The 27,521-nt window shown below is 32.4% G+C and overlaps 1 long non-coding RNA gene across 1 annotated transcript in view; it reads left to right on the top strand.

The window, feature by feature from the left end:
- LOC142324085 (uncharacterized) overlaps positions 1 to 27,521 on the top strand; it is a 67,721-nt gene that overhangs the window by 1,048 nt on the left and 39,152 nt on the right. Inside the window, exon 2 of the long non-coding RNA XR_012756214.1 lies at positions 18,724 to 18,804. This is a non-coding gene — a long non-coding RNA (uncharacterized LOC142324085). The remainder of the gene's footprint in view (positions 1 to 18,723; positions 18,805 to 27,521) is intronic.

The raw sequence follows: 27,521 nt of genomic DNA, 5'->3' as shown, positions 1-27,521 counted from the left end.
GTTCACTTATACATTTATGCGTACACTTCTTCATACATGACAAAACTTTACGTAAAGGTTTTGAGTGTCATTGAAGAAATTCTTACTCCTTGAGCTTCCTTGAGTTGAAATCATGATTTATTTAAGATAAAAAGAGTTTTCAAAACCATTAACAACATTACGAACGAAATGGTGGGTTTATTATCTACAGTACTGAGGTTATCGATTGTGTCAAATATCTACCCTGGACAAATTGAATCCGATAAGAAATAAGTTGCAGTTTTTTTATATAGAATATTGGACGTGTTTGATGTTAATTCACATTTTAATCGGTAAAAGTTTCCTCATATAACATTTTAGGAGAACGTAACAACAGAATGCTCTTGCGAGATGTCAGCCATTTTATGTTACCGGCGGACGACTACTATTACTCTTTAGACATAGACTCTTACAATCTGCAGTAGCGCCTGCTTCATTAAATCTGCACATTAATCTATAAATAGTAGATATATCAGTACTGCATGTTTTGGAAAAAACAGCTCTGAAGTTATCATGGCATTCTGATCACAATTTATCCGTTTTCAAATACTATTCCGAGTCAAAGTACGCCTAATAAATGCTTGTATAACTGATACGGTTTAAGGACGATCTGTCCAAAGCTCTAAATTCTTGGCAAAAGGTTCTTGGGAGTTCAAGGAATTATGGAATTAAACTTTTTACGTCTCAGATCATGTGAGTCTATGAATGTTCTATATTAGTTTTCGTTCTATACTGACGGTTTGGTTATACGAATGAAATCAGACTTCAGTGAAATCAGCTGAGCCTAAAAAGCAATGCTAATCCTGAAAAAGTTATACATCAGGGTGACTAGATCCTTTCTTTCTTATTAACCTACACAACAGGTGTTGATTTAATATATTTGTCCGATAAGAATGTATGTATTTATAAGTGAACATATACATTATGCATACGAATTAAAAGTTTACCGGTAAATATTTTTTTCATAGATTAATATAAACTACTTATATTCATTCATCGACTAATTCTGGTCGATGATTGTATGCTTTTATAGCTCAAGATAAAAATATATCTTACGAATACATCTCGATTAAAATGATAATTAATTCTCTATGCATTCAAATAGATTTTTATTAGAAAATCATTGCATTTTAAGAAGGTGTAAATATATTTAATAAAATATTTCTGATGCATGTATATTTTCAATCGATAGAATAAACCTATGAGGTTAAACAATCTGTATTTAAAATTATTTAAAAAAACGGTTTTGTAAAATTATTACAGTTTTAAAAATATGTTCCCCCTTATTTTTATAATGGAACCATAGATTCCATTAACCCCCTTCTTTTTATATTGTTTCGTACTCTATTCAGGAGCAAATAAAAACGAAAAATTAGTTATAATTTATTACAAGAATGTTTAAGGCAAAATAGGACGATGTAAAGCATGTAAGAAGGCACATTTCAAAACCTTCACTCGCTTAATCATAACATACAATCAAACAGCTTATATATAGGTCAATAATTGACGTAGGTAAAAAACACAACATTAAAATTATCGTCTACTAATAAACCAGTGGTTAGACGATCAACCGCACTTCCAACAGCTTCTCCTCAGATATCTCCAATGTTACCGTATGTTAACACCTTCACTCTATTATTGCCTCAGTTTGAAAACGTTATTAATTTATGTATTTTCTAAAAGTCTCAGATTAATTTATCTTTTTGCCTAAGATAATCCTTAACATTCATAAATACTATATTTATATTTTTTAATTTACGAAAACGTTATGTTTTGCGCTTACAAAACCACACATATGACCACAATAATATGAATATATAAATACCCATAAGTAATGTTTTATATCTTTGAGCGAAAAGTAAACGGGAGTGGTATTTTAAGGAAATTTTATGCAAAATAAAATGTTTTATTTATGTCAGGGAAAATCCAGTTAAAAATAAAAAATTAATGATTAGTAAATGAATTATAAAAATTTTTACTTAATTAAAAACAATCTTCGACTTAGTTCTCTTTTTTTCTGAAGATTTATGATCTTTTATTTTATTTTAAATATAATAGTGGATGTCTATTATTAATTTTAAGCGATCGATATGATCGTAACGATGGGAATTTTTAATTGTATAACACGTACAATCACGTGTTCGATGTTATGCAATGTCACATTGAAGGAAGGAGTGGCTCCAGAGTCTCCAGCATCCTATATTAGACCGATGTCCGGCTTCTAAATGAATTAATAAAATTACCTTACGACTCCCGGATACAGATTACGGACTGCGTCATAAATTTATACATGCTTTATTAGAATCTGAAAGCGCACTATATACAACTAATAAAGATTATTTCTTTAACAGCCTTCTTCGAATTAGTTCTTGATTTTATTAATGTTAACATAATAATTTTAAAACTGTAGCTTTTAAAACTTAAAATAGTAGCCATTTTAATTGTACATACATATTAAAATAAAAAAGTAGTATAGTATAAACGATTTAATTGTTTTATAAAATTTTTCTCTCTCCTCTAACGAGTGTGATTTTTAAGTCCTTGTTAATAGTATACTTTAACATCTGATTAGTTTACGCTGAGAGAATTTTTCATTTCTACGCTAAATGAACGATGTTTACCACTCGATGGTAAACATCTTCACCCCGCTTCTGTTTTTCCAGACATCTGCGGTGACAAACAATCCGTTTTCATAATTTAAATATTCTGTCCATTCAAATATTTTAAATTATAATACCCTTATTTTAGTTATATCTTATCTGCCTACTTATTTCACGAGTATTTAAGCCATCTTAGTAGAGTTCTATGTCTTAAGTCCTCTAATTTTTAAGTCGGATTAAAAACTTATTCGAGAAATTATAAAAGATATTGAATATCTCTCCCAGTTACTTGGAATTATCAATTGGCTCGGATAGAATTCAAAAGGAATTAAATTTTAGAAGACGTTTGTGTTCAAAAGATTCTTTTTTTTAAATTAAATATCTAAAAATTTGTCAGTCATAAACTGAAAAATTTCACAAAATGAGTTTTGGTGTATTAACCAAATATTTCATAAATTTCCAAACAACTCTTTTTTCAATTAGAATTATGTTAAAATTTAATGGACTAAAAAACCAAGGAATACTATTTTGTAATAAGGGAGGTAATTTTTAGGCGGTTTTAATTATTTATTTTAACCGTTTGCCTTTAATAAAAAAAAAGTGTTTGTTTAAATATTAATTATGGCCTGATTTTGTGCTCCTCCATTGAGCTTCTTCTTTCCTTAGATATATAATAACAGAGAGCATTAATATACATTTTAAATAAAAATTGGATACCGTATATTGTCACAGTTGAGAACAACTTATCATCCGCTTAACTTTTTATACTGAACAACAGTTTCTATGGAGTTTCTTTATCGACTCTTCGAAGAAAATTACGCTATTAATTTTGGTCACATTGTGCGATTGGGGTGGAAAAGAATTTTGTTGGAAAAATCCTTTTGATTGGAAAAAATTCACAGCAAAAATTCCATCACAAGAAATTACATTATTATTTAAAATTTAAAAATTGTTATTAAAAGCTTTTATTTTAAAATAAATATATTTTTTCTAAACTGTAAAATACCGTGGCATTCAAAATTTTAAACGTAAGTTTACGTTTTCCAACTACCAGGAAATTTCAGTTTTCGAAAAGTGTTTTGGACAAAATCTGTTTAAAGTTTACCAAGATAAAACATTCAAGGGAATGAATGAAAGTTTTTTTTTTATTTTAGAATATAGAATCTACGCCTTGTATATAAAGAAACAGAGATTTTTTCTGGGGTAATCTCATCGACTACAGAACCGATCTGAAAAATTTCTTCACCGATTAAAAGCTTACTTCTTCTAGAGTATCGAATGCTATATGAAAATACTATATATTTTCTCTTCCGTTTCAATTTTCCTTCTATTTTTATACAGAAAACCTTTCGAGATCCGATATTTTAGATACAGAACAGGATCGTTACCGGATGTAGTAATAATCCGCAAATCCGTAGGCAAACATTGAATATATTAACCGTTCTTTCTCAAAACGTGTTAGGGCCGAGCAAAAATTTAGTGATATCAAAGCGGTTAGGACTTCTTTTTTTCCCAGAAAAGGCAATAATATTGTGGTATTCAGATTGTTTCTTTTAGTCCTAGAGAACCAAAAAAAAAGAAGAGTGCCACTCGGTTCGGAATCTTCTGTGCCTCCAGTCGTCGGATTTTTTTGGCTCTAACCTTCTAATCTTTCTAACATCTTTCTCCTAATGTATAAAAATATAATACTATAGATAAACTATTCATCGGCAAAAGACTTTCTTCTAGAGAGTATACCCTTAGGAAGAAGCAATAATCCAATTAGTGTTCAAACAGTGGCGTTATTGAATGGGTCGAGGATAGTAGTGTACTCCCTACGAAATTTCGCGTTTCAGGTGTGTCTATACTTTTTGGTATTTTTTTTACTGGAAATATATAGATCAGATTATGGGGAAAAATCGTGCGAGTGCGTGAAATTTTCTATCTTGTGGTTGTGAAGATACTTTGTTTTTTGTGCGTGTTAATTTGTGATAGTTGGATTTAGTTTATATAAGGATCACATAACCTTATAAATTCTAAGTCAGGTAATAGCAAGACAGTGACGTCATACTTGAACAAGTAACAAGTTTATCAGTCTGCACGTGCAGTTTTTGTTATCTAATATTAATATTTAATTTTCCGAGTTATTGATAACTTTATAATTCAGACTATTGATAACTCTTATCTGCTCTTTTCAATTTTGAGAAAGTTGATAAGTGTGTTTTTATTGTGTTTGTGTTTCATTGTGTTTTTCTATTATTGCTTATATTTTATTATGGGCTAATACTGATTATTATTAATCGTTATAATATCATAGTACTGATGTACTGTAGTATTGTATTTAATACTTATTGTTGTTATTGATTGACTTTATATAATGAGATTATTGTTATATTGTATTAGTTATATTACTGGTGTTTGGTTATCAGGTTTAATTAGGTAATCTGCGGAATCCCTATTAGAAAAAGACAGCGGTGCATTATGCCCTCAGGGTCGGATACGGAAGGGTCAACACAGCACCCGTACTCACATCAAGATGTTATAGACCTTAATATGATTGCGGATACTCTATGGCTACTAGTACAGGAGAGTACAAATGTTATGCGAGAGATCCAAGAAACAGCTAGCCAACTCATGGCTAAGGTGGCAGCGGTTACCTTTTTGGTTGAGGATCTGGCTCCACCCATTAGGTGGACAAGGAAATGCAGACGGATAAACCAGTTAGGGCTATAGTGACAAATATGGAAATGAAACAGAAATTAGAGCAAGGTGTGAAGCGGGATAGTATCCCCGCGCTAATCTCGCAGAAATGGCCAGAGGAATTTTTTCAACATGTCGAGACCAAGATGAGTACTCCCGAATTGGATAAAGGCAGTGAGGTTATAATGGTCCTGGATTTAAACGGTAATAAAAGAAGGGTGCGTTTGCTAGAAAAGTCTGCGATTTTGCCCCGAGAGTGTGCAGAATGCTCAACGAGGGATCGATAGTACCGGGTAGTGTACTTCATGATGCACCGATGGCGGAGGTGGTATTGGGGGCCTCTGCTGCCGAACAAGTGTCGGTAGGTACTTATGTGTTATTCATAGACACAAAATTAGAAGAATCAGCTGTTAATAGCCATCTAGTAGAAGGAATTACGAGGATTGAGAGCGTAGCACAGTCTACCCTGCCTGTAGGTGTTGTTCTTGGCAGAACTTCACACAAGCTTAGGCGTATACTAGAATACAATTCAAGGAGGGACGGTGTCAACCGAGTCCTCTACCAATTGATGGAAGAAAAGACACCTAGGAGCAGGTCCAAGTCGACAGAACCTATAAAAACAGTAGTTATTAAGAAGGAAGGGCTAAGTTATGCCCAACTCCTGCGCGAAGTAAAGGCAGGAACTGGAGAGACAGCATCTGGTGTGGTTATTGCAGCTAGGAAAGGCAGAGGCGAGGCACTTGAACTTCGCCTTCGAGATGGTGCTGGGAATGCCAAGGCTGTTGTGGACAAGGTGCAGCAGAATGTAGAAGGTGCACAGATCACTACTGGAGGTAGATCAGCTAGGCCTGTAGTAGTTCATATCAGAGGAATGGATGAAGAAACTAAGGAGGCAGACATACTGAAGGCGGTTCGAGAGGCACTTCCAGATGAGGAGAGACACGATATTCGTATCTCCTCTGTTAGACCGGCCTATGGACAGACACAAAACGCTACTGTCATACTGCCAAAGAAAGCTGCGGACACCTTGGTAGCTAAGGACAGGATTAATATAGGATGGCTATCTTGTAAGGTCGTCTTTAGGGAAGATGTCCCTCGTTGTTTTAGGTGTTGGGAACAGGGGCACCTTGCTGGAAGTTGCAGGGGACCTGATAGGAGGAACTCCTGTTATAATTGCGGGATGGCTGGGCATTTTAGTTGCAACTGCCGTGAGGCATCCAAATGCGTTAAATGTGGGCAGGATGGGCATAGATTCGGGAGTCCTACTTGTAGGCAAGGTAAGGAACGTCCTAGATAATGAAGATTCAATATATAAATGCAAACAGGAGTGGACTTGTTCATGATCTCCTGTGGGAGTCTTCTTCCGCAGGGGGCATGGATTATGTTCTCATCACGGAGCCTAACAGATCTAGGGTTACAGCTGAACATTGGTGGACCGATCTCAGGGGAGACGTTGCTATTAGAGATCTATCTGGCAGATTTGCCCATACAGACCTGAAGAGAGGTGAGGGGTATGTCCGTATTAAAGTCGGAGGACAGCTCCTATATTGCTGTTATATCTCCCCCAACTGTATCTGGGAGGATTATATAGAGTTTCTAGACGGACTGGGTGAAGATGTCAGGTGGTCCAATTGCCCAGTGATAATTTTTGGTGACTTTAACGCTAAGATTGCGGAGGTTGGTGATGAAGTAACTGATCGCCGAGGCGTAGCTTTGGCCGAAATGACGGCCTCATTACGGCTTATTATTCTAAACGATGGGACCAACTTTCTGGCGGGGTGACAGGGGATCTGTTATAGATCATGTATATGTTTCCGACTCATCGATGATGCCGACTGAATTTGAGGTTTTGGGCGATGAACTTTGTAGTGATCATCGAGGACTAAGGGTGGCGCTGGAAGGATTTAGACCCTTGGAGAGACCGGTGCGATAGAGAGTTAACCAGAATAGTATGAGGCAGTTTAAAGAAAGGTTATTCTGCAGGTTCAACCAGCTATGTCCTAGGAATGCGGAGGGCTTAGAGTTAGCTATTAATAGAACGTGTCAGGACACGTTGAGAGTGGATAAACAACCTAAGAGGCCTGTATACTGGTGGACTACAGAGATAGGCAATAAAAGGGCTGAAGTACTGAGGTTGAATCGCCAATTACAGCGGCGGCGTGCCAGAGGTAGAGATGGGATGGAAGAACTCAGTGATAGACTCAAAGTAGCAAAGTCTGATTTGAAAAAGGCTATCAAACGGGAGAAGAAGGAAGCCTGGAATAGATTGTTGACGGAGTTGCAGGATGATCCTTGGGGTCAAGCCTTTAAGATTGTTAACAAGCGGTTAGGCAGGCGACTCCCGGTCATACCATCAGATAGAATTTCCGGTATTGTAGATCATTTGTTTCCAGGTCAGCCAGATTTCGAGTGGCAGATGGAACCAGTACTGGATGTCAGGGCTTTTACGTTGACTGAGCTCCGGGGAGCCGTTGCACGTTTAAACGTGAAGAAGAGCCCTGGTCCGGATGAGGTTCCGGGCGAGATTGTACGGCTTGTTGTCCAGACATTTCCGTGGACTGTTTTGGAATGCTTCAATGATGCATTTACGAGGGGTGTTTTTCCAAGATGCTGGAAGGTGGCTAAGTTGGTCTTATTACCGAAACCTGGTAAGAATATTGAAGATCCTGGGTCATACAGACCATTATGTTTGTTGAATACGATGGCCAAAATTTATGAACGCGTAATTGAGCGTAGACTAGAGGAGCAGATCAACAGTCTAGGAGGTCTTTCACCCCAGCAGTACGGGTTTAGGAAGGGCAAATGGGCAATACATGCAGCTCTCAGGGTGATTAATTTTGCAGATAGTGCAGCAATGGGGACGCAGCGGACTAGGAAGATTCCAGTACTTGTAAACTTGGATGTCAGGAATGCCTTCAATAGTTTCCCGTGGCGAGTTGTCGCGGAGGCTATGGAGGCGTTTGGTGTTGATCCACAATTAAGGAGCATTGTGAGGGACTATTTCAGCGACCGGTATGTTAAAGCGTTTACGGAGATCGAAGAGTTTGTTTTCCGTATGAGAGCGGGGGTTCCTCAGGGCTCTGTCCTGGGTCCCCTTCTCTGGAATATTGCCTATGACGGTATTTTTCGCCTGCGGTTTCCGGAGGGTGTAGAGGTAGTTGGCTTTGCTGATGACCTAGCATTATTAATCAAAGGGGTTGATGAAGAGCAGGTTGAAGAAAAAGGTAATGAAGCTCTGGCTACGGTTTGTGAGTGGATGTCTGCCCATGGTTTGTCCGTGGCTCCTGAAAAGTCTGCAGTTCTGGTTTTTTCGGGTAGGAGACCTCTTCGTCAAGTTAAGCTCGAATATGATCTTTCTCCAATTCCTCTTGTGGATAGAATTAAATACTTGGATGTATGGATGGATAAGAACCGGAGTTTTGGTCCACATGTAGAGGAAGCTTGCAATAAGGCTGAGAAGGTAATATCGGCAGTTTCTCGGCTAATGTGCAACACGTTGGGTCCTAAGGAGCGAAAGAGGAAGGCAATTGCAGCAACGGTAGCTTCGGTGGTATTGTATGGTGCACCGGTGTGGAAAAGAGGATTGGATATCCAAAGGTACAACAGTAAGATGGCATCGTTTCATAGGAGACTGCTCCTGCGTGTATCATGCGCATATAGAACAGTCTCCTATGATGCTGTGTGTGTCATAGCAGGCTTACCACCTATCGATCTGTTGGCGGAAGAGAGGGTATTGAGATTCAAGGGGACACCTAAAATAGAGGCGAGTGCGAAAATAATGAACGACTGGCAGGAAAGGTGGGTAGCGTCTTTAAAAGGCGGTTGAACGAGGAGACTTATCCCAGATATAGGATGCTGGGTGGGGCGGATTATGGACGACCATGGCGAGATTAGTTATAGTGTCACTCAGTTCTTATCAGGACATGGTGATTTCGGTGAGTACTTACATCGGTTTAAGCTCCGAAGATCTGCTGTTTGCAGGGATTGCCAAGAGACCGATAGTGTTGAACACACTGTGTTTAGATGCCATAAGTGGGATGATATAAGAGACAGGTATACAGCAACAACACCAGAGACTGTAATCAATAGCATGTTGACGAATGAAGATATGTGGATGGAAGTAGCAAATATGGTTGGTGAGATTTTGAAGGAAAAATTTGAACAGGGAACCCCTTAAAAAAAAGGGGTTACAAATTATGGCGGCGTCTAGGGACAGGGAGGCAGCTCCCATGACTAGGATGCCTGGGCATGCTCACCCACAAGAATGGGCATGTCTGACACAGACATACTTACGATCAAGGTATGAGCGGGAGGGCGCGCTGTGAAGGCCATATGGAATATATGTCCAGAACATCAGGATAGGGCCGGGAAGGGCAGCTCCTACATTGAGGGGTATCTGGGCTTTCCCGAATGGGAGGTTCGGTTATCTCGGAGATATGTAGGAGACCCCGATGGGTGTCCCACAGTGGACAAAGACAGGATGGGTGGGGGTAATCATCCGCCATTACATGCGGGGCCGACTAACGAGATGCCTAACGGCGATTCCTGGTTGCCCCTGTATGTTAAAAAATGGAAAAAAAAAATTAGTGTTCAAACGTTAAGGTCTCTTTTCCTCCAAATTCTCTAGCCCCTTTCAATTAATAAGCGAAACAGTGCAATATTGAAATCATTGTATCGAAAAATATATTCTATCTTCAGGGACAAGAAAGTAAAATTTTTCGCTTCTCCAAGACGTTCAGGGTCCTTGGCTCCAGACTCTGTAGCCCTCAGCTGTAGCACACTTACAAAAATAACTCGATATTAAAAAAATTATTTCTACTTTCAGGGAAAAACAAGAAATTGAATGATATCTAAGGCTTCCTTTCTCCTAGCCTCTCTACACCCCCTTCATGGATTAAAATTGAAATATGCAATACACAAACCGTTCGTTTTCAAAACGAACTACTATCGAGGATAGTAAAAGCATATAGTGATAAAGAGTGTATAAAATTGTTTCTTTCTAGACTGCGTTGTATCTCTTCAATTAAGAAAAACTGAAATATTATGCTCTTCAAACTATGTATTAGTATTACGAACAAGGACTCGACTTTTCTTTATAATTGTACATTTTTTTCCAAAATGACATGCTTCTAGAGATCACGAAAATTATGATATTGAAAGTTCGAGCTCTGTTGTACAATACAAGTAGTTATCCTACCCACCTCAGCTATCCTGCGCAAACACTGAAGTTATGTTGACAAAATACCTCAGTTCTTAAAACAAATTTTCAAAACGTATCAGTTTATTTTTAAAAAATTTCAATTTAAATTATTTTATACGTGAAATCACAATGATGTCCACCACAATTTGGTTGCCACCAATTTGGTTTGGATGCCACCACAATTCTCCTCAGCCACTCTTCAATCAATGAAAGTTTAAATTTGAACATATTTTGTGAAACTTTTATTGTTAAAGTGAATACAAGTCTCAGTTTTGGGTTTATTTCATAAGAAAGCTACCTATTGTAATGGGTAGCATGATTCGACTTCCGGAAAATTTCGACATATCTTCGCATTTCACATCCCCCAGACCCCAAAACCAGCGTCAGTTCAAAATTTTATTTATACATTTATAATACATATATAATTTTCTTGTGGACACGTTAACTGCCGTAATTTTGCGCGTCACTTTCAAATTGATACATAAAATATAACGACCCAAAATCTCGGTCGAGTTCATTAATGGGCAAAACAGAGCATGAGGGTGGTAATTGTGGGGGGGATTTTTCGAAAAAACAAAATTTCGCTATAACTTTCTTATTAAGTTAAATATCGAATTCGTTTAAAGTTCTAGTATTCTTTGATAAGGGACTAAAACTAATCTAAGTAAAGTTTTTTGATGTCACCAACCATTGGCCCAGGGGGTGGAAAAAATGGGGTTTCGAAGACAAAAAAATCATAGCTCCCTTAATAGACACAGTATCGAATCGGTTTAAAGTGACCGTTAGTCCTCTAAACATTACCTAAAACTTTTGTATGAAACAATTTTTTATATAACCAACCCTTACGGCAAGAGATGACCAAAATATTACCGGAATTTTAAGAAGATGGGGCTTGTCATAAGCTAAAATGTGAAACTTTTTTTCACATGCATCCATTGTATTAAATAAATTTGAAGTTTTTCTTAATTTTAAGGTGGAAATCTTTTTTACTCCTTACTTAGCACCGGTGAAATCTACCTCCGCCTTCCGGCGTGCAGAAAGGGATTGATTTCAGTTCTGCGTCCGATTCAATTATCAAAAGATGAAATCGGTAGTAGACAGTTTGACTAATGTAGACATGTAACTGAACAAATTAATCACTTTATTTAATCTCAATAAAATGGTTAAGATTCTACCTATATTTTTCTTTTAGCAAATATATGTATATTTTCTTTAAAGACATTTCTGCATGTTACCTTAGAAAAAGATAGAGATATTTTAATGAGGTTTGGTAACATTTTTAATTTGACATTCTTCAGAAAATAATTAAAAGTTCTTAAGAACCGTAATGTCGAGATATCAACTGGAAATGAGAACTATGTATTTAATCATTCAATAGCACATTGCGACACAAAAAAATAAATTATTGACTTATTTAAAACTTTTGTATTTTTATAATAAAATCCGTTAATTCTGAACGCATGTTAAATAGTAATAAAAAAATTCGGGTCACAAACGCCAATTGGTGCAACTCAGGTTTTTAATAATTTGGGGAGACTGATAGAATTCAGCATCCGATTTCAGTATTCAATTCCATTATCTTCTGTGTGTAACAAAAAGGTTAGGCTACTTTGAAAATGAGACTGAAACCAGTAATTCGGGCTAAAATAATTGAAAGCGACTGAGGGTTCAAAAGTTAGGACCACTGATATTTTCTACTGCCAGAAGTTATCTAGAGAACCACCAAGCCTATTTCGATAATTGAAACTTTTTGTATTGGAAGAGAGGTCAAAATGGATTAGATTAAATGCATTGATATACTGACTTGATGCTACGTGATGGTAAATTTTAATTTTCCGCGTATTTACAACTGATGTTAATTAAACTTTGAAACAATATACATTTCTTGTATGTTTTGTTAAATTCATCAACAATCACTTTAAAATTGCACGACAAAAGTTTTCTGCTATTTGAGAGATAAATTAATTTTCATTTGGATGAAAAGGTAATTTCTAGATATTTAATTTTATTTAAGCAAAGTTATTGTATACAATCACTGTTTAATCGACTAAAATAATGTTCTGCTTCAATTTGTTCTGCTAATTTTTTTTTAGGTATTGTTAAAATAGAAGATTTTTTTGGTCTGAAATGCTTTATAATTAGATAACCTTGGTTATGATACTCATGCATGTAAAATTCAAATGAATGTCATCATATCACTTTATTACAAAAAAGAAGTTGAAAGTGTTTATATACATTAAGTATACGTGTATTTTAAAAGATCACACAATGAAAGGTTTCTTGCTAAAGAAAAGATCGCATTTACTTCCTCCAGTCAGAAACGACTGCACACGTTTTATTTTTATTATTTCTCACCAGCATTCTCTGAAATTATTTCTTAATCATATATGTTTTTTATTTTTATTCTTTAATCGCTAAGTAAGTACACTATTAATTACATACTTTAATTTTAAGGAAGTAATGAATAAAAAGCTTGTTTATTAGTTGAAGCTGTCAGCGAATGAAATTGTAATATAAAATTTGTTAAAAATATGTTTTGCAATGTCCCAAGTTTATTTTATAAGTAAAATCACTACCATAAAATTCTAGATTTTCAGTTAACTTAATTAACTATTGAACTTCAACATTCAGTGAAAAATGTTTAACTAGTGATTTATAAAAATTGCGTGCGAAAAGGCTAAGGAATATTTTCAAGAAGCAGTAAAATGTTAAAATTTGCAATGATTCAACCTGAGCTTTATTACTAACTGTACTGTTAAGATTCTCGCAAACACTAATTCATAATTTTAAAACATTTACAAAAGGTAAAACTAGGAATGGTGAACTGACCAACAGAATAAAGCTAACCCTCAGTATCACAGATAAAAATAAACAAAAACTTCGCCTTGATTAGTTCAACTATTACTGTACTGACAGAATTTTTAATAAGAAAATGAATATTTAATTGATTTTGTGAAGCAGGTTCACTTAGGTTCTCTAGCAACTAGTTTGCTTTGTTTATACTACAAAACCTCTACATATAGATTTAATAGGTTTGCAACATATCTAGGGTTAGTACTTAACCTGACGACAAGCAACTATGTTAGTAATGTTAAAAACAGGTAAATAATAGAATGAAGTTGTTCTTGAATGGATCTCTATTTTGGGGCTTAGAGCTGAAGGATAACAAGATTCCAAGTCCAGTTTGCTAGTCTCTAGCAATACATTTGAGGTATACACAATACATTTGGTGTATAGTGCTGCCAAAAGTAAAATAGAACTCTCATGCGTGTATTGTTGTTGATTAGGTGGGTATATTTTTCCAAGAAAATGATTTTCATCATATATTTTGTGATGCAGAATCAATGAGGGCTTAGATAAATTAGAGATGCTATAGTTTAAAGGCAGTTTACATTAGCAGTTTTTCAGAAGAGGTTGTCAATTGATATAAGCATCATTACACAGTTCTGGAATCAGCAGATCTTGCATACAGGAACAGAAAGATCTAAATGTGACGTGTGAAATAATCATTGATATTTATACAGATATCGGAGAATTTATGGATGTAACTATTTTCATATATTTAATAAATAAATCAGATGTTTCAGTAAGTATTAGATAAAGGAAATTCTTTTATAAATTTAGGAAATGGTGGTCTTAAATCTGTAACAGTATTGATTGTAGTAGTTTAATTTAAAACTGATAAATCAATAATTTAGACTGATAAATCAATCAGTCGGTTGCAAATGTGTATATAAAATGAATAGCTATTCGAGGTAAAAAGTAAACAGTTGATTTTTTGTCAGCAGTCACTTGGTTTGATGTACTTGAATTTCTCTAACTTTTAGTGTTAACACTAATCTTATATTCTTAGACACCAATCTTTTAATATCAGATTATATATGCAATCTCCAATATTCTGTTTTAACATATTTCAGTCCTTATTTCCTTCTGCAGTTTTTAAACTCTTACTTCAAACTTCATCAATTTTGACTTTCTACTGTTCAATCCTTTTTTAGTTTTTGACTTGAATTGAAAAGGTTTTTCTTTATTTGATGTATTGAGTATTCCAATCTTAATATTATTTAACTTACTAAAATGTTCTTCTGTTATTTCTGTTTTATTCATATAAAAGTTTTTTGCACACGTGAAATATCAAACTCAAAAATGTGGTAGTTACTGTATTTTTTGTGTTTAATAACTACTTTCTTTGGGATTAAGATTATTATACTTTTAATGAACTCTGAAGGAACTCTTTGGTTTTGCATATTCCATATAGAGTGGAATCCGATATTAGAATCGCAGATAATATTATCAATCCAATATTGTCATCATATCAGTCAGTCTCAAAACCAGCTATATAAAAATAATCCACGCACTGTGATCAAGCTTCGGCTATTGTTATCAGTTATAATAATTATACTCGCATATAAAAGATGTAAATTCTTAGGAATTTCTACAAAATGATGTTATTGTTCAAAACTTTTTAAACAAAAGCTGGACATACTGTCAATAGGTTCACTGCGTATTTGTCATTTTACCATTGAAGATGAAATACGTGCATAATGTATAGGTACTGTTGTGACTTATTTAATCTATTTTGTGATCTGTTGACATGAACTATGACTATAATCTATAACTATTGAGTTATGGACTATACAAAGTTCATCATATTATGATGAACGAAATACATTTTTTCTTTCTACGATTGAAAAAACCATGTTGATTTATCTCTTCAAGAAAGGAGAAAAGTTTTAGAGTGCTTTGATAAGTTGCTTAAAATGAATCAACAAAATTAAAATTTTTGCAACCTTTCTTATGCAAAATCTTAAAAAATAGAGCAAGTATAGAAACTTCTCAAATTTCCAATCAAAACATGGATCGAAAGCTAGATCGATTTGGAAAGACATTTAAGCTGAGTCGGCATTAAAAATTTGGTTCAGCAATGTTTGTGAAAAGAATACTCAGGTTGATGGACCTATTATGTGTCAAAAAGCAGAATTAGCAAAAACTCTGGGCAAGCAATATATCACTGCAAATGATGGATGGTTCAATGTGGAAGAGGCGAGATAATATCGTCTATAAACAACTTCATGGTGAAGAAAAAAGATTCAATTCCATAGCAGCTAGTGAATGAATAAAAACTGAGTGGCCAAAAATTATTGCCAAATATACACCCCAGTAATCTATAATGCAGATGAAACTGGGCTTTATTTTTGGGCAATGCCTAAGACCTATTTCTTCAAAATCTGCATAGCACACTCCAACAAATTGTCTTTACAAAACATAAAAATAATTTTCTTACCTTCTAACACTACTTCAATAAACCACCGATGCGACCAAGGTATAATACAGACATTAAAAGCCTATTACCGTAGGAAAATTAAAAAAAAAATTAGAACTTCACTTGATGGAATTCAAGATAAATCAGATGCAAATGCAATTACAAAAAATATTTCTCTTTTAGATGCATTGCATTTGGTAGCAATGTTATGGAAGCATGTCTCAAAGATAACAGTTGAAAACTGCCTTTAAAAAGGTGGATTTTCAAAGATCTATGATTAAGCTTCTGCTGTTGTACAGCTTGACTCAGGTGATACAATTCAAAACTTCAGGTGGTATGCCTAGAGTTGAGATCAAAAATTGGGTTGATATTGACAAGGATATTGTAGTGACAGCTACAATGATCTTGACAGAAGTATATATGGAATTCACTGTTCAATCACTTATCAACAAAAGTTAATGAATGCGATGAGCAAACAGAGGATAAAGAAATTGAAGCTCCACCAACTAACGCACAGATGTAAGATGCCTTGAGAATTCTTCATCACAGTTTCCATACAGGGCATCAAATTTTACCAAACATTATGAATAAAAAGACTATATTCAGGAGTTGATTAACTCCAATAAAAGGCAAACAACTATCAATGAACTTTTAAAATAAATTTTATGGTTTTTTTAAATTGTTTATAAGACATGTTTTGTGTAAAAATAAAGGTTTTTATTATTGTGTAATAGGTAATTTTTTTCATCCTTTGTTTAATGTTATCAATTGGTTATTGTTATCAAACATTACAGGTCCCATATTGATCACAATAAGCAGACTCCACTGTACTTTTAATCCCTACTTAGCTATAGTCCTACTTCAACAGCGTATTATTCTGATAACATTTCATGCATCTTTACTATTGGTGAATTATTTCTACTATGTTTGATAGGACTATTATGTTTAGGCTATATATTCTTGTTTAGATCAATTTTCTGCTTTCAAGTGACATTTCACAAGTACTAAACATGTATAATTGTAGAAACCAATTAGTCACTGAAATGCTTCTACAACTAATTTGTTCTCTGTAAAATATAAGTAGATAAGAATCCATCCAAGTCTGACAAAAATATTGTTGCAATTACTGAACTGCAACAAAAATATGTTAAAGATATAGAAAAAGATATGTTAAAGAAATATTTTTAATTATTAATTTAATTACAAATATATCACACTGTACTTTAGGGGCACTAACTCAACCAAATAACCAGAATAAACTTAATATATTTTTATATGTGTAATTTACAACCATAAGGAAGTGAAGAACAACTAGAGATAAATTATTGTTTCATTATGTAAAACAAGGTATATGAATGTTTCCTGCTGACTTTGAATACAATCTTTCTCGAAACTTGCTTATACAGATTCATTGGTATTTATATCAGAAGAATTTATAGTACAAAGGTTGAAAAACCTACAGAATTCAAATTTGATACTATCTACGACTTAACTCAAAATTCACCGGTAGAAGAAGTATAATGATGAATGCCAGTCTCTCCAGGTAATTAGAGGTTCATATCAATGTTGAAAAATGTAAATCAGTTCAAATGTGCATAAAGATATATGGTGAAGATAAGGGACAAAAAGAAATTTGTGGTGTCAAAAAAAACATGTATAATGTCTTATAGAATGTTATATGATTCTAGGATAATTATTACATATTATATTCAGGATAACATACTGAAATGTTTATACTGAATATTTTAATGATGTAGAATGAACGACACATAGAATAGATAGTAATGTGGATGCGATCAATTTTAATCATAATAATAACCTTTTATCAGACAACGTTATTACAATCAATAACAAAGAGTGAATGCTTGATGGGTTTATTTTTTCTACCATTTACAACTATTTAGTGCCTCTGCAAATAATATTACCTTCTTGAATAAAACTATTATTCTACTGAGAGGAACATACACAGAAAAGTCTACTTCTTAGTCTGATTTTTAGTTTTTTAATTTTACAAACACAAAATTATTTTACATAAATGGTTGACAACTGATTACATGTGTAGCATACCACAGCCTGTAATACTTGTAGCATAACACAGGTAAAGATTGACATTAAAAATACATAATGGATAGCTGTTAAAAAAATTAAAATAAATGGATCTGTCAGGAGAGATTGTACAAGTGTGGGGTCTGGATGTAGCGTACAAAATTTGTAAAATGTCTTGTATTTTATCTAAAGATAAAATAAATCATCAAATATATTCTACATCTGTCAATGAGCACCTCGCCAGAATTTAATGGTGAGGTTATGTACTTCACCTGAAAGTTTATTAAGTATTAATAATAATAATGATAATCTGATAACTTATAACAATTATAAAAAAAAGTTTGAATTAAATACATTTCAAATCCACCTTCTTCCAAAAGTTAAAAAGTGGTATTTAAAAATATATTTTCCATAACCTTAAAACAAAGGCCACTTTTAGGAATTAATACTTCAGAAGTAGGAATATTCTGTTTATTTAGTAATTCCCTTTTCTCCTAACTAAAATATTTGTTGATAGTAATCTAAATATTTGTTTATTAAAAATTTTTTTCTCAGAAGCTTTCAACTCATGAGTAAAATATTTTAAATTAAACCTACACATCAAAATTGACAATACTTTTTTGAAGATTACAAAAAATGTTTGATAATACTTAAATTACTTTCCCCAAGGGAACACATTCAATAAATACTTGATAAAAAGAATTCGAATGGCAGTGGCCATATTTCACTGTCCTTTTTGGATAGAAAAACTGAAATTGTAATCACTAAATAAGTATTAGCAAAAATGAAAAACAAAATAACTTAAGAAAAATTCGTAATTTACAAATTGTTATGTTTGCAATATAAATGTTCTTGTTTGCAAATAATGTTTTAAAAAAGCATTATTATTGTTTCTAATCAATATTAATTTTCCATAGTTTTAAAGGTTTGTCACGAAGGATTGAAGGGATTTTTACCGTAGTTACCAGCTCCTGAAATCAACTTACTTAAATAACGAGGTAGGTGATATAAATCTTACTATTACGAATTTTAAATACAATAATAAAAAATAAGATGTTGTTTCGCAACAATATTATTTTAATTACGGTGCAGAAAATATAATAATAAACAACATTTCTAATAATTATCATTCTTCAAGAATATTTACTGTACTTTATTCTAACACCGAGAGAGTACTGTGACCAACGAGTTGACCTCGGTTCTAGAAGAGGAAGGTCTTTCCATTTATTGAGCAACACTAACCTATGCAGCTCTTGGGTCACGTGTAGGTCACGTGCAATGACCGCATGATACTCTTTTATAGAATCGTGTTGTATTAATCATTTTTTTCACATACATAATTACGAGGAAAAAATAAAACAATCTTTGTTCTCGTGTATTCAAGGAGTAAACCGCCACTCAAAATACCTTAAAATCCATTCATCCGTCACATACGAGGGTAAATTTTATAAGGTTACAGAATTAAATGTTTTATATAAAATTTTATACAGAATCGAGTCAAAATGTAAACACATTCTATTGGCTCTAAAATAATAGCAGCTATAATTTATCCAGAAGTATTAATAATAATATTAAAAATAATTATAATATTCGAAAACTATAATTTACATTTGTATTTTAAAATGAGAAAAATGTTTAATCATACTCATTTAATACGATTTTAATGTTTACACTGATATTCGTAAATCTATTCTTCTAAGAGAATTATAATTTAGTTTGTAGATGTACAAATATAATATTTTTCTGTATTTAAATCTGGCTAAGTATTATATGGAATAATACCGCTCTGAAGATTTCGCTGGGGGAATTCGAATCCGAGTTAGGGTTGGCGTTTTTTACACGATAGAAAATTAATTTCTTATATATACATTTACATACTTGTTTGCAGCTATGGAGGTTGCGAAAAGGAAAGATCAGTGAATGTACGTCAAAAATATGTAAAAATATTGGCTACATCAAAAATTACTTTTTAAATTAAAAAAATTAAAAATGATGTGGATGCATGACTTCCTTATATGCCTATTAAATTACATATATATATTTTTTTTTTAAATGAAAGTACATAAAATTTTATTTCATTAATAACTTCTCTCATATTTTTTAACATTTTTTTTTTAATTCATCATAATTTTTTTTTACAATCAGATGTTAATAATTACTAATAAATCAATACATTTAAATTAAAAAAAAAGAGTTAAAAAAAGGAGATTTGAATCAATGTGCCTTCCCTTTTAAGATGCAAATATTTCATTAATTAAAATTTCATTTGGCTATTACTCTGAAACCGATGAAAATAAGTACCATTTATGATATATCGTTAAAAAACTCTCGACGAGGGCTTATTACTGAAGTTAAGAAAAAGTCCAAAATCAAATTTATTTGGATTTTGAGCTTTTTTGAATACTTTTGTTTCAGTCGATTGCAATCGAAAAGGGAGGTGCACAATTAGATCAACAGTCCTAAATCCAAAATTTCAACATTCTACAGCTAATCGTTTTTGAGTTATGCGAGATACATACATACGTACGTACAGACGTCACGCCGAAACTACTCAAAATAGATTCAGGGACGGTCAAAGTGATATTTCCGTTGAAATCTGAAAACCGAAATTTTTCGCTATCACAATACTTCCTTTACTTCGTACCAGGATATAAAAAGCACTCGACTAAGCAGTACGCGCCTTGGTGATTCGGGCTAAAGTTATCTTCCTGCTACAAATCAAGAAAGCTGAACTTCATATTTTCCGGGATATCATACGAGTCATTCGATTAAGCTCTGAAGTCGAATGTATTTAAATAAAATTTACGTCAAACTATTTAATAACAATTATTTAAAATAATAGCTTTTTCTTTCTTTCATTGTACGGTGAAATCATTATTAGCAAGTTTACGAATCATCTTACGAAATCTTAAGTACCTCAAGTACAGAGGAACATTTATACTTATGTAGTTGTGTAACGGTTGCTTAACTTTTACATTATTTGAAGACAGAAATACGGAAAATATTTAAGCGGGAGTTAAATAATTGCAGAATTATTTTGTTATTTGCCACTAGCATTAGGCTACCTACATCCAGTAACATCGTAAAAATCTGCTGTACAGCTTTATCGGTTGAACGGTGATGACGGCCATACTGAAAAGTCAAAGAGACAGCCCAGATTTGCGATTACATCTGGACGACTCTACAATCTATACAACACTATTCACTTCAGTGGAGCAAAATTTCTCAACAGTAACCTCAGCCTCTCATCTTCGAGGACTCCCTCGCGCTGTTTTTATTGTTGTTTTGTAATTTATTATGTCCCTGGCCGAGTTGAAGCGAACACATGCAATATTATTTTTAACTTTAAACGTTTTCAACGACGCTGTTTATACCATCGAGACCAATTTATTACACATACTTTAACTTCCAGACTAAAAATCGATTAGCTCTGTACCTTTCATCGGACGAAAAAATTTATTCGTAATAAAATCTGAAATAATCATAAAGATTTATGACCGCGTAAAAATGAAACTATTTTTTTTTTTTTTTTAACTACGAATAAATTGCGGCTATTCGTATTTTATGGCCGTTCTGTTACTACATTCTGTTTGTTTCATTCACATACAGATATGAAATTTATCTTAAAAGAATGATTTTTTTTTTTTAATTATACATTTTTTATAATAAACTATTAAAAGTGACCAAACCTCTAAACTCCTTTCAGTTTTTTGTTATCTTTTGTATATTAAATGCGATAAATTAGTAAATGAATATTAACTTACTTGTTAAAAGATTGCCGTTTGAAAACAGATTCGACAATATTAGCCGACATATCGGTCAAATTATTCAACATAATTACGATTCCTATTGAAAAAAATAAAAAAATAATCGGTTAAATTATTTAGGCTTGAAACAACTTCAAAATAGAATGGGGTTGCAATACTTCTGACTCACTCACTCTCTCTCCCTCCCACTTCCTGCAGTTACCTCCAAGTTACAAAATTTTTCGTCTAAATTACGAGCTTTAAAATTGTATGCATCAAAGCAAAGGCTAAAAGTCATGATTTCCCACACTTTTCTGCAAATCGAACGACACGTTTCTTGCGGTTAAACGAGTTCTTTATACATTAATTTAAATCAAAGTTTAATTTGATATATTAGAGTCTGCAAATTAAAAATTATAATAGCTCGAAATTGAAGCTCCTCGTTCGTCAACCAGACTACAAATATTAAAATATTTGTATTATAGTTTCCAAATATACAAATATTAAACACAAAACACGTATAAATATTATAATGACTACGAAAGATCATTTATTTGATATACCTTTCATCCTTGTTAGACGTTATTAATAATTCAGATAATCGAAACAGGTAAGAAAGAACTGTTGCAGCTCTCTGGTCTTCTAGAAGTAAATACGTCAGTGAAACGTTCAATAAAATTTGAAGACTAAAGAAAGTAAAACTTAGATACGAAAATGTTTTAAAGTTTTATTTGAAAAAGGGGGTTTTTTATTATTATTATTTTTTAATTTAGATAAAACTTACAGCAACGATTCTCAACCTTTTTAAATCAACGACCCCCAGAAATTAAAAAAATGTTTAATGAATATTTCGCGATACCCAACCCTAACCTAATGAACCCTAGTTAAAACTATTTAGCTACGGCTGTGCTTACTTGGCTGATGTATTTTCGCATTTAAACGACTTAAATGTGAATTTACAAGGACATGATAAAAACATTTTATTAATGATAGACAAAGTTCATGCTTTCATTAAGCTGCTTGATGATATCTGGATTATTCGCCTTCAGAGCAAAAATTTTGATGTTTCTACTTACTTCCTATTATATTGAGAAAATTCTATGTGAAAAAGGCACTATTATTTACCGCATTTTGGATAGAATGAAAATGCATTTGTGTGAACTAAAGATTCAGTTGTCGTAGTATTTCCCAGAAAATAAAAATGATTTCTCGAAGATGGGTACTGAATCCATTAAGTGAAAGGTTGTTGCAGCTGCTAAGTTACCGGTTGAGATTCACGATCAGTTCCTCGAAACTTCTACCGATAAAACTTTACAACTTCAATTCATATCTGAAGACAGATACGTTTTGGCTCGCTCGTCGAAATGAAAATGGAAATTTAGTCAAAGAAGCATTGAAAATATGTTTCCTTTTCGCCACGCCTTATATCTGTGAAAAGGGTTTTACGTCTATGGATCCGCTAAAAATCGAAATAAAGAAATCGTCTTTGAACACTTGAAAACAATTTGTTTTTGTATGTTTCTAACATAGATCCACGTATGGAGAAACTTTTAAATGAAAAACAAACGCAACCATCTTATTAATTTAGTTTCTTTACATGTTTACTTATAAAAGTAAGTACAATGTTTATAATAAATGATTTCATTATTGTTTACGTGTAAAGTTGTAGGCTAATTTCGTGACCCGTTTTTCATATCACTGCGACCCCCAGGTTGAGAAACACTGACTTACAGAAACTCGAGCTCATGATTTCCTTCCAAATGTATATTTATCAGGTGGCAGGAAACATTTTTTGATTTTTCCTACCAAAAATTGCTATTTTTTTCTAAAATAAAAACTTTCTTAATGTAATTTTTTCAAGATTATTTAAATTGTTTTTCCTATTATACTGTACGAACATATTAGAAGTATAAACAGCTAGTTAGGTAGAAAATCTTTTTACAACCAATTAAACAACATGCATTATATCGACATATGCGTTAGTTTGCGCGCGCACATACACGTGCGCGCGCATATTATTTTTAATAATGTACTTCAATCAGGAAGAGAAATGATAACAGCCTTGGCAAAGTCAGCTATTACAAACGTCCTTGAAGAATTGTACCCTATATATACTTAACTGAAATTCATTAGTATATCCATCATTATATTGTGTTCCCTTAACGTTGTGACATTCATTCAAGCTTAAGCGACAAAATCTCTCGTCTAAATATTATAATGACTGCGAATAAATCATTCATTTGATATACCTTTCATCCCGGTTAGACGTTAAAACCGTGTTCTTTTAATAGAACAAAGAAAAATAATTAATTATAAAATTGAGATTTTTTTCTGTATACATAAATAATAAAAGAATACTGTATCCTTTATTTAATCATATATATATATATATATATATATATATATATATATATATATATATAGAGAGAGAGAGAGAGAGAGAGAGGGAGAGAGCTGTAATGACCAATATTAAAAAGTATTCTAAACAATTCTAACTACTCAAATTGTTTCTTTAGAGAAACAGTTTCTAAAACAAAAACATCTATTATTATTAAATCAGAAAATTACAAGAAAAACGTTTTTTTAAAAGGTTAGATTTTAAATTATGAAAAATAATGGTCATTATTTTCGATATTTATAAAGTTATATTCGATAATACACGAGTAATTATATGTAATAATTAGCGCACATTTTCTATAATAATACTAATTAAAATCAGTTATATTAACATCCAGTATACAAATAATAATAAATCATCCTACTGTATAAATTACTTCCGACATACAATATCTTGCATAAGATGTAATATGTGCTATACTTAATTTACAAATTTAACAGTATCAAGATCATATCTGATTGCGACTTAAAAATATAAATTACAAAAATCAGATTCTTTTATCTTAAATTTTGTTCACGATTCAAAAAGTTAAAATATTTCTATACACGATATTTTTAGTCCTCACAACGTTTAACCGACCAAAACCTCCAAAATAATCCATAGGGTATGAAAATCGGGAGGAACTGTAAGATTCTTTAATTAAACCTGACTATTTAATTCAAATTGTAGAAATTTTTTAGCACGGCTAAATTTTTACATCCTACATTTATACGAGAAGACGTATTTGAAAAAAGTAACGATAGAAGTATGGAGAATAGTTGGAATGAGCCTTCTTTTATTTATTTCAATATTGCACTGCCTTGAAAAGTCTTGTAACAAGATGTATAACAAATTTATCAAAATGAAGATGAAAGTATTGCAAAACGTGAGGTTTGAATGCTCGACCATTCACCTTACTTATCAGATCTTGCTCCATTTCTTTTCTATTTCAAGCCTTAAAACGGATTTGGAGGAGAGGAACGTTTTGATTTGGAGGCGATAACGATGCAGAATAGTATTTCGGTTTCGAATTCGTTTCTCAAGATTAAAGTAACTGCCAAATGTATTAAACTTAAAAATATATGTATAGAATGACTAGTAGTCTAATGACTATCGGTTATACACTTATCGGTTCGACTGAGATTTTTATCTCGCGTAAATTATATCATAACCTTTAAACTAGATTTGTTTGTTAATTAATCTATTTCCTTTTAAATCTTATTAAACGATCCTGAATTTTTTTTTCTAAATCTATTATTTATAAAAAAAGTTGTCGATTAATGCATTATAAAATAATACTATTCGATTTTTTTTTAAATTTTGAATTTTTTCATGAGTGAAAAATAAGTCGGGCTGACAAATTGTCGGTAGATTATTTTCTTAATTTAGGTTGCCGACATAAAAACCTAGACATTTAAAGAACAGTTTAACGGAATATTTTAATTTGAATGTGTTTTTCAGTTTCCCAGGAAATTTTCTAATGGAAGGGACGAAATGACTGGCTTTCAAAATCAAACTTAATTAAAATCCAGTTTATTTCCAGTTTCACAAGGTTCAAAATGTTCTTAATAAGAATACTTTTACTTCCTATAAATAAATAAAGAACAATATCAAAAAAAGGGAAGATGAAAAATTTGAGTACTAACCGAACAATAAACTTAAATTTGATTCATCTGCTTTATTTTTTATAACGTGTATAAAATTCTAAGTACGACCGGGATTCAAACCTAGAATCTTTCGGATGAAAGGTAGAGACGCTTAAGTTATATCCCATCCTATTATGCTAAAAAGTAATGAATAAACATTTTTCGGTTTTTAATGATAAAATTACTTTTGATTTAACGAAGAAAAACATTTTTAATGTACGTAGTATTTAATGTTTTTACGAAGATTTTACTTCGGTGAATAAGACTCAGATAAAGGATCTGGGTGTTAAATCTTGTTCAGGTACGTCTGTCGGTAAATCGTATAAGTTAATGACCAATTTGAAAAACGATATATCTATACTTCTTGACAGGGTTTCCAACATGACTGCTGAAATATCTGATCTGAAAGATATTAATAAAAAATTAACAAATCAACTTAACGACGTCTTAAGAAGAAACAAATTAACGATAACGTTGCAGTAAGTTATAGCCAAATAACGACTAGGACATTATCTAGAAAATCTTTAGAGAATAAGAAAACGTTTGTTAACTAGAAACAGAACAAGACAGGGTTGATTTCTTGAAGAAACGAAAGGTATGTAAACGACTCTACGGATGGTATATTATTCCTTGTAGAAAGGAGGAGAGCAATGATGCGGAAGTGAATGAAGTAGATACTAGTAGTTGTTAAGTTCCATTTGTAAGTAAAAGGCTGTACTTCATAGTGGTGATAAAAAAAGCTTTCACTATAAAAACCTAAAAGAAAAGCCTTATTTTTCTTCAGGTTTAGCCCTACTGCTACTGACACTGAAAAGATTATCGTTGAATCCATTTCAGATAAAGACGTAAATTGTAGTAAAATAACTACCAAAAGGACAGATAAATTTTATTTTCAGTGTTTGGTTAAAGGGGGCTATAAAAGTTATTATTAGAATACTGCAATTTCATTTTTTAAAAGCATTGTTCATTTGTCTTTTTTTAAGTTATGGCTGCCTGAAGGTCGGTTCACACTAGATAAACAAAAGTGAAGGAGGTTAACCTTGAAGCTGTCCTTGATAATGCAATTAAATGAAACATCCACCAATATAAAAACACGTTTATGTTCGGGGTTCATTCGATTATAGGGTACCAGCCTTTGTATAAAACGTTTAGATAAGAACAGCATCGTAAAACAAATATTAATCGCGTAAAGCGTTTTTTATTTTAAACTTTTTAAGGATATGTATATGAAAGTGAGAATTAAGTGTATTGTACACACTAGAAACCGATATTAATAAAAATTAAAATTTTCTTTCCGAATTTTTTAAATTTCAATTAGTTAAAAAAAAAAAATAGTAAAGATTTTTCTTTTTTAATACAGAAGAACTATTAAAGAATTTGTCAGCGATACTAGCGGGAGAATTAGGAGTATTTCAGAGCCTTAACAAATTACATATAAAATTTGCACTCGGTGAAAAATTAATTTTATTCTACTGAATATTACCGACATATTTATATTTCGTATCTTTATTTTTCGTAGCTTGTAAGTTACTTCATAAAATAAATAATAGAGAGAAAAGTATATACTAATATAATTATAAGACCTTCATAAACTAATTACACTTACAAGAAGGTCGTCAGCTCAACGCCTTGCAAAACGGTTTACTTATTTATTTATTTTTTCTAACATAATTATATTCAAATCGTCACGTGATTTTTTCTAATTGCAGGTTCAGTTGTTAAGAAAATAAAATAAATCGCAGTAATTTTATTTTTCGAAGTTATCTATCACGTAAAATAATTGCACGTAACTCTTAATTGCAGAACTTAGGCTTAGATTTGTGTTCACACTCTGTAAGATAAAAAGAAATAATTTAAAATAACATCGCTAAATAAAATTTCACTTATTCGTTCATTTCTTTTACTAAGAAAATATAAAGCCAAAATCCGGAATCGAATCAGCAAGT

This window comes from Lycorma delicatula, chromosome 1, assembly GCF_047948215.1.
Source record: "Lycorma delicatula isolate Av1 chromosome 1, ASM4794821v1, whole genome shotgun sequence".
Taxonomy (NCBI): Eukaryota; Metazoa; Arthropoda; class Insecta; order Hemiptera; family Fulgoridae; genus Lycorma; species Lycorma delicatula.
Note: the sequence above shows the minus strand (reverse complement) of the source record. Positions and strands in the feature narration are given on the sequence as shown.